Raw genomic sequence first — 9,579 nt, 5'->3', positions numbered from 1 at the left:
CGTTCTCTCTATTTGCCAACGGACCCTCTGTGTTTCATGTTCGCAACCAAAACTGTTTTATTTGTGACCTGTAATGCTGCCATGGTTGCAAATGTATTTTGCAAATATCGTTAATCTCAATGAGAATTAACCTGGTTGACTGAAGGGTATTTAATTGCACAGATGGAACGAAAAAATACATAAATCAAAGTCTATACACACGGTGTAAAAATTTAAATTAATCATAATTACCTTAACGACCTACACTTGCGCTGCAACGTGTATGCCTGTATCCTATCAAGCAAAAACAAGTCAAGCATTGCAGTTAAACTTGTTAGCTCACTCTTAACACAATACACAATCAGCGGCTTGCCCACTCGGGAAGCGTGGCAATTAAACACGCAGCACGCGGGCACATCCGGTCCACGTGGAACGCGTGACGGCTCAACCAATGAGCGCACGCGCCGCCGTGATCAAAGGCGAGGCCATAAAGCACCGCGCGGAAAGAGGCTCCGGACGGGATTGAGCATTATGACGCAAGTAGCCACAGCGACGTGGGCGTCTTGCGTCACGCTCACCTACACCACCGCCCTCCTCGTCGGAGTCGCAGCCACGGCTCACGGCCGCGGCTACTACGGCGGGACCTTGCACTGGGAGGCAGACGATTCGACGCCGCCTCTCGAAGGCTTCGTGAGAGTACGACAACGTCGCCCACTCTTCTGTCGTGCTGTGCTGTTGCCGTAGAGCAAACCGCTATCGGTGTTGCATTGAGGTGGCTGAACCGGGTGATTTTTTTTTTTTAGAAATCCTTTATATTAGGTTTGCGTGCTTGCTTACGACCGTGCAAATCTTTCGGTCGTTTTTTAACCCACTTCCCGTGATCCAATCGAGCTGACATTTTGCACACAGACTCGTTGTGCGTGACAATTAATTTTCGTGAATTTTTTTTCTCCAAAATTTTACACTTTAGGGATTTAAAAAAAAATATTTAATTACCAATTGCTTAATGCTGGCAGACAATCATCTGACCCATAGGTGGCAGCCATCTCAAGCCAGAGGACGAGAGGACTCTAGCCGCCACGCATATAAAGGATTTAGAGTGAAAAACTTTGTTTTTACGGGTTAATTTTTGAGGAATGGTGCCTCGCTGGGATGAGTCTTTAACGTCGTGCCCGTGAACTGGGCATCGAGGTCGTGCTGCGTTCCACGGCTCTGTGCTGGGTGATCGTAGACTGCAGTGGAGCCGCGCGGCCTGAGGCCATCGGCCCCGCAAGCGTGGAGGGGGCTCGGTCTCCTCCTTTTGTGTAGACATTGGTACAGACATGACTCTCACACATGGAGGGGGGGGGGGGTGAGAACTCGCGCACAATACATGAGTGTACTCACTCGCCAAATCGTCAACAAGGTGGTCATGGCGAGGCTCTGCAATTGCTCCGCTGGCTTCACTGCTGGCGGTAGGGCCTCGACAAACTCGAGGGAGCTTTGGATGTCCTCATCTACACTGGCCAGATGTCTTGGAAGCCGCCAGAGATGATCCACACTTCACCCCTTCTTCCGTTAATCTCTGAACATTGTCTTAGTTTCTCGTGCGCTCCCACCCGAGTATCAGCACGCCCCTCCCCCCTCTCTTCACACCAGCGCACGCTACAAGATTGCCGTGCGTGTGCGCGCAGATTCGCATCGTGTCTTCCCTGGCGCTGCACTCGACGGCAAACTGTTCGCTGAACGAGACCTGGAGCTGCCCGGCAGCGAGTGCCGAGCCGCAGGTGCAGGGCAGATACCGATGTGCCGGGGCCAGCGAGGGCGATGGCTGGAAAATGTTGACGAGCAGCTTCACGATGTTAACCACCGGTGGCACGGCTGAACACCGGTACGTGTGCCACGTCTCGTTGTGCCAGTGGTGCACACGCACGGTTCCTTTGTCAGGTGACTGATGGATAAGTCTCGGCTAGCCCACGCCCTCCCCCCACGTCCTGCGTGGCCGGCTGGGATCTGCTGACCATGCTTCACCGTGGGGGTTTGTGAACTCTGGGTGGAGCATTAGACATTGAGCACCATACTACAGTGGGGTTTCTGTTTCCTTCTGTGGAGCACGGCAACAGTCTATAATGCCGGTTTGGTTCATGGAGGGCCATTCCAGCACTATCCAGGCATCGATCCTGATTGGATTCTAAGATCTCACCATCGTGCTTTAAACCGCCTAGTTATGTGGTCCTAAGCCACACCACAACCAGGACGCTTGGAAACTCGGAAGGGTGCAGCATGGGGATGTTTGGCCAAATGTATTAATGCGTGGAATGCTGGCGGAAACCGGAATGCCCGAAGAGAACCACACCAATAGGAGGGGGTGTGGGTGGGGGGCTTGTAACTCCATGCTCCACAGGGTTAAGACTCCGTTTGTGCGGCTGCCATCTGGCCGCCCCTAACTCCCACGCCTGCAATGAGTGACACGCTCGAGTTGTCTCCCATCCAAGCATTGACCAGCCTCGTTTTTCCCTGCTTGGCTTGCGAGATGACGTTCAGGCGCTCTTGGGAGTGGTGGGCAAATGTCAAGTAGGGCTACAATCATTGTTGTCGAGCTGCGTGCGATCTGGAGAACTGCAACGACAAAATTGGTTTTCATCTGGTTGGTAATATTTTTAGACAGAGTTCTTGTGTCTAGTGTGCGTATAGGAGTAATGATGTTGGGATGTTGCGGTGAGCTCATTAGACATTGTGGATACTGTGTACCAGCAATCTGATAGACTGGCTGGATGTTTCATCCCGCATCTATTTAACAATGCCGCTAGACATCTTTTTCCTCGTGTAACAAATAAAAGATGCGATGCATTTCGATGTAAAGCTTTCGTGACTGCAGGGATTCATCATCTTGGTTCTTTCGGTAAAGTCACGTAGAAGGGAAATAATAAAAGAATACGTATTTTATTGTTTTATTTTTATTATTTGATTATTTCCCTTCTACGTGACTTTACCGAAAGAACCAAGAAGATGTGATGCATTGTCGTGCACAGGTCTTGCTGTTGGTGCAATGCGTCGCTCGTGAGCGCGACGGAGACGAAGCCTCCCCTCGACAGCTATGGCTACTTGCTGGCGTCCAGTATCGACCCGAGGACCAGGAGCGACACGAACCAGTCCAACAACTCCCCCAAAGCCGCCTTCCCCCCTCTAATCCGGTAACGCGCACCGCGCAAACGCAGTGAGACTTTGTGGAGGAAAGTCCTTTACGAATTTCACCGTTTCAAGTTCACACTCCACGCCAATTGTTGATCGCGGGTTTTAATTTTACCCCACCCTGGAACTTGTGGCTCGGTGCAGGTTGAGGACACAAATGTTGGGCAGGACCAGTTCTGATATCCCTTGCCAACAAATATTAACGATCCCTAAACTGAGCTCTTTATTTGACCAGGTAAGGCCCAGGAGCTATGTAGCTCGCTCTCAGAATCGACCTGACGACAAATGACAGCTCAACGAAGTGGCTCGTCTCGTGAGCATGTAGAGCAGCCAAATAATCTAAACGCGTGATGTTGATTCGAAGTGTGGAGGGGAAAAAGCCGGAGACGCATCCACAGATGTGCAAACTCCAAATATACAGGCATCGTCAGGATTGAACCCACGACCTCCTGTATAACAGGTGAGAAATTTCGACTTAACTTTCGTGACTACAGGAATCCATATTATTTGGTTCTTTCGGTAAAGGTGCGTAGATACAAAATAAAATAAACAAATTTTGTATTAATTTTTTATTTGTTACAGCATAACTCGTGCGCGCGTGTTATCTAATCGCGCCTTGTGTCAAGGCTTGCGCTCCTGCTGGGAGTTGCACCACGTGGCGCTGCTCACAACGCCCCCCTCCCCTCCCGCGTGTCCGTGTCGTGCAGCGTGAACGGCGCCTGCGAGTCCGAGCAACGCGTCGTGGCGTCTGACGCCGACGGGGACCGCGTGCGGTGCCGCTACGCACGCGGCCCCGAGTGCGAGGACGGCGGCTGCGGCACCTTCCCCAATGCTCGGCTGATGGAGGCACGTGTTACTCGCGCGTGGGAGTCTCGCGGTCGTTTTCTATTGGGTCGAGTCCGTTGTGCGTCGCGCACATCCAGTGTGGAGAGATCTTTGCTGTAGAGACGGTCCATTGCTTAAACGCTGCCCATTTTGTGTTTCTTGGGGGTGTCGGACATTTGTGACGATGTGTGACGAGGGGGTGGGGTTTGAGAAATGTGAAGTCACATAAAAATGCGCAACTTTAAATAAATATAGAAAACACGTTCTACTTGATTAAATAGACTTTTTAATAAATGGTTTCTCCAACAGTGCAGCGCCACATTAAATACACACTACAATGACAAGAGTTTAAAGCGATTTGAAGCAGGTTTTATTTTTTTGGGGGGGTGGTGGGGGTTCTGACTTTTTGTGACGCCGTGTGACGAGGGGGGGGGGTCAATCCTCCAAAATCTCGTGACGTCATTTATGAACGGTCCCTTACCCATTTTTCCACGTTACTGCTGAATGCGCTCTTTATTGGTGCAGGCACACCACTGCCGATTCAGGCAGATATATTTATTTAATTATTTCTAATGTTAATGTTGGCATAATTTGAGAAAAAGCTAATGCTATGACAGAAGGCGATTTTTATGTATGCGGTGACAAAAGAGTAACGTGTCAAACAAAAACAATGCACATCTCGTGAGATGCAGACCAGAAGAGTGATCGGTTTAATTGTTCTATGCTCACCCCATTGTTTGTTTTTTAACCCGAGGCGATTATTTCTCTCGCGCCCCCATAGTTGTCACTGAACCGGGTGGCCTCGTTCGTCGCACCGCTGTAGTCCCAGCGCCTCTTGTTGTTAACGGGCTACCGCATGGCCCCCATTGTGACGTCGTCTCAGCCCCCCCACCCCCCGGTGCCACGCCCCCCCCTGCCCCTAGGATCTGTGCGTGTTCAGGTTTGGGGGGCCGACGAGGGGTCGTCCTCTCGCCGGGACGTACGGCGTGACGGTCGTGGTCGAGGACTCGCCCGCGTCCACCATTCACCTCGACGACTCTGCCAAGGGGCCGTATGACGTGCTGTCCTCCGTGCCGTTGCATTTCACAGTCGTCGGTGCGCCCGTGTGTCCTCTGCAGGCCGCCAAACTCGCATGTGTGGCTTTTGTGGTTCATATTGGCTGACAATTCGTTGTGGAAAAATTACCGCTTTTTTAAAGGGGCAAAATTAACATTTCGCGAACTTAAATGTTTTTTTTTTACAAATGATTTGACACGCTGTGGCCCAAAGGAAATTAATTTTTGAATGATTTAACACGAAGCATCGTTCATCCTTTTGTCCTCCAGTCTCGTACTCGGGGTTTCCCTGCACCTCGAAGCCGGCGTTCGTAGGCTTGACGCCACTGCCAGGGGCCTCCTTGTGCACTCAAGTGGGCCGCACGCTCAACGTGCCCATCAACGTGGTGACCTTCCAGACGCCGCCGACGGAGTGAGTTCCTGCGTTGGTTGAATACTCTGCAAGTGGTTGCGTAATTACTTGCATTTGAATCAAATGCCGAAATGTGCAGTGGACACCTACAGGGCTCTGCCCATGGACCGTGAGGTTGATGCTAATCATACGTGTGAATAACTAAAATATTAGAATGCACGCGTTTTAATAATAAGTGCTCCCTGCCAGCGCTGCATGCGTGCCCAGTGCAATGGGCCTCACGAGGAGCAGCGCGTAGCTTCGGTAACAGTCTGCGTAACAATTCTGCGACCAAAATATGCAAATTTCAGCTATTGGGGTGAAGTAGTGGCGCGTTGCACTACGCGAGCCCAGTGACCTGAATTTGATCCCACAGCCACAGGTCCCATCAGTGGTGAAGTGATATCGGAACTGGATTCTGGCAGTCTTCCCCACCCCCCCCCCTCCAACTTCATCAACCCACTGACTTGTGTGGTGAAGTATGGTCAAATAACCCCCACAAGTGGTGGCATGCGGTTCTGTGCCTCCACATATAAACGTGTTTATTTGGCCCGCAGCCCCGTTGGCTTTCCAGACCAATAGGACCCAGCAGTGTTTGTGCTGAGCGAGAAGACTGGACCCCGGTCTCGACATTCCCTCTTCAACAGCCAGGCTTGATCAACAAAGCCGTTGGGGTTACCAGATGGCTGTTTGCAAGAGGACTTCATTTGAACTACGGTGCCCTGTTCAACACAAAGCAATCCTCGTGTGTTGTATACAAATCCCCGTAGCACTATGGGCAGTAGGGAAATGGAAGCGGAGCACTTTCCTACGCATTGGTCAGGGAAGCCAATTGGTTGATGCATCGTGACATTTGTATTGTGTAATGTGGACTGCTTTGATTCGAGCGTGGGGGGGGGGTCACCTTTGTGTTGTCTGGCAGTGCTTCCATTACCCACCTGGTGGTCTACGGACAAGACATTCTCACTGGCAGTGTTGTTAGAAACTACAAGGACCCCAGCTTGTTCCAAACGTACCTCAAGTGGAAGATTGCCTCCAATGATGTGGGGAAGCACTTGATCTGCTTCTTTGCGGTGGACTTTGCCGGGTCTGTTTTAGGATCTTTTGACTCTAACCCAGCACCGTCATACACGGGCTACTGCAGGAAAACTCGCGTCGGTGACGTTTAAAGAGGTGTTTTTTAAAAGCCAAGCAATTTTCGAGATGCTTAAATGCCTAACGTCTGAATGTAAATGTCTTAATACTTGAATCTTAATCCAGGCATCGTGATAAATCACATTTGCACGAAGCTAGTAGCCGTGACGTAATTTTAAGCATAGTGGCAACTTCATGAAATGGAATTCTTGCGTTTAACATTTTGAAAATTCGTATTTGAGTTGGCATCCGTTTAACACGTTTCCTTTTTCATTTCCATCTGCAGCCAGCAGAGTGATTTGAGATGCATCACGGTGGTGGTGTCGGGTAAGCTGGGTTTAAAAAAATATATTCTAATAATATGGTTTTGTAAGGGATTGCATAAAAAGCATTTGTGTTTTTCTGCTGAAGTCTAATTTTGACCATTGTATATTCCAGGTGGGTGAGTTGTCGTGTTTCTTTTGCTGTTGCAGATTCATATTTGCCCTTTCAACGAATACTGAAAAAACTGTCTCCACTGGCACCTGTCCAGATGTCCATCAGCAGCAATGCCACCTATGCCGATACGGTCACTTTCATCGTGACCTTTAGCGACCCGGTAAATATTTACACGTTGACATTCAGTGGCACCTCTAATTCTCCTAATGCAAAACATTGTCACGTGTCCAGTTGTAGACCGCTAGATTGTGCCTGTGTACAGGCTTTTGGTAATTTATTGCTGAGATAGATGGAGGTCTTCCCGCATGTCTTCTGTCTTAGGGATTTTATCACTGCTGCATTGCTGGCCAGTGTGGAGTGCTGAGGGTCGGGACTGGTTTGAGATGCATTGCTTACCACTGATTTTAGCCATGGTTGCCAATCGAACTCTTGCAGCTGGACATCTGAAAAATAGCTTGATAGGTCATCGGTTTTCTGCTCCAGTCTGAGTAAAGACTCTGATTTTGATTCTGAGCAGTGCCCCAACCACGGTCAACCTATGCCCAACAGTTATAGTTTAAGGGTGTAACAATGCAACTAAATAATTCTGGCACTATTTAAGCTCATGATGCATTGTTTTTACCATGCTTTGCCGTGTGGGTTAGTGAAGACATGGTGCACTGATAATTTTAATTCGCACGTAGATTGAAGATGACGGAGCATTCAATGAACAATTTATGGAAATGTATAGACTTGATTCGGAATTGGGTAGTTCACCAGGATTGCTTCAAGCAAGCCTGACTGCTGATGAAAAGCCGAGTGAAACCGATCCAAAGTTTGTTCAGTGTATATATGTTAAACTTTATTTTGCACTGTACATAGCCAACCGTGCTAATCGGAGGTGCGGGGGAAGGATGATGAACCAACAATGCTGCAAGTATGTCGTCCTTAGAAATCTGTGGCAGCTGAATGTGTAACAATAAATAAATGTTTGTGGAGGGACTGAAAGGCGAGGGACGTGGACGCGGATGATCTCTGCGTTCGTCTGTCGCAGGTCGTTTCCACCCTCGATGCCAGGGCCCACGTCCGCTTCTACGAGGTGGAGAGTGGCCGCCTCGCGCACCGCATCAACGCCTCCGACTGCGCCAGGGTGCGGCTGAACCCCCACGACGAGAGGGAGTTCTCCGTCAGCACGCCCCCGTTCACGTTCCGGGGCGCGACGCGCTACTGCATGAAGCTGGATGGGGCCGTGGTGCAGGGGGCCACTCGCATCGACTCGGAGCCCCACGAGGAGTGCACGTGGATTTTCATCTTTCAGCGCATCGTGTTCGGTACGTGGCGTCTGTTGCAATTGTCTGCTTCTCGGAGTTTAATTTAGTTTTGTCAAACTATTGTGAGCACGCTCCCACTCCCACGTGTATGCGTGTGTGCACTTTATTTGCACCTTACGTAACCAACTGCAAATTGGAGGTGCTGCACACGATCTGTAATCGTGTCTGATTGCACGCAAAATAACTGAGGATGTTACCAGGAGTCGAGTAAACTGTTTTGTCTGGTGGCTTCCATACGCTTCAGAGGTTGTATATCTTCAATGATGCATTCAGTCTGCTAAATACAATAGATTTTCCATATGTTCATGATGCCTGCATACAATGGTGTATTCGGATAATACTTTTCAAGTTTTTTATGGATTCGTCTGACCCTTGTGGTCGTGTTGAAAATTAAATTGTTGAACATAAGTTTTTGTTGCAACATATGATGATGGTTGGCAAACGACTTGAAATTCGGTTGGGTTGTAAACTTGCACCTTCTCAAGCAGGTGGTTCTCAACCTGGGGATATGCGAGATGCCCTTTCTTGGGGGTGTGAGACATGCCAGATTATTTCAGAAGGTAAACCATCGCACACAAATTAAGCATGGACCCGTAAGTACAACTACTTTGTCATCAAACAGATGTATTTATTAGCATACCTTTTTACAATAGAGAACGAAAGGGATGTGCAAGGCTCTAAAGGCTAAGAACCACTTCTAGAGAGTCTGGCCAGAGTGGCCGAGTGCCAACTAATCTCTCCATGCACCTCTGATTTGCACGGCTACCTACGTATGGTGCAAAAGTTCTGCATGCATACAATCCATAGGGGGGGGGGGGCTTCCTCCAATGGAGGCTGATCTGCCAGCAGTGGTGAGAGAAACACTACTTGCATGCCACGAACCGTCTCTCCAATTGTTGCCTTTTGATGCATTAACACCACCATGGTGGGATTTATCGGTCATGGGTCATTTCGACGCGTTTTGTTCACGTAACCTTGACCCACTTCTGGCCGTTGTCTCCCTGTGGGTCCCCCCCCCTCCCCCCGTTTTTTTTGCATCTACAGCTTCGGGTTGCGGCGGCGGCGATCCGCACTACAAGTCCTTTGATGGTCTCCGCTTCGACTACATGGGGACCAAGCCGTTCCTGCTGGCAGGAACGTGCAACAAGACGGCCGACGAATGGGCTGTTTATGCCAAGAACGAGCGCTGGGGAACACAAACCGTGAGCTGGACGAAGAAGGCGTGGGTCTTTGTGCACGGATTTCAAGTCGTGCTCGACAGTTCTGGAGCATGGGT

Source organism: Lampetra fluviatilis, chromosome 1, assembly GCF_964198595.1.
Source record: "Lampetra fluviatilis chromosome 1, kcLamFluv1.1, whole genome shotgun sequence".
In the NCBI taxonomy this organism is placed as follows: domain Eukaryota; kingdom Metazoa; phylum Chordata; class Hyperoartia; order Petromyzontiformes; family Petromyzontidae; genus Lampetra; species Lampetra fluviatilis.
The sequence above is the reverse complement of the archived record's forward strand: the minus strand, read 5'-3'. Positions refer to the sequence as shown.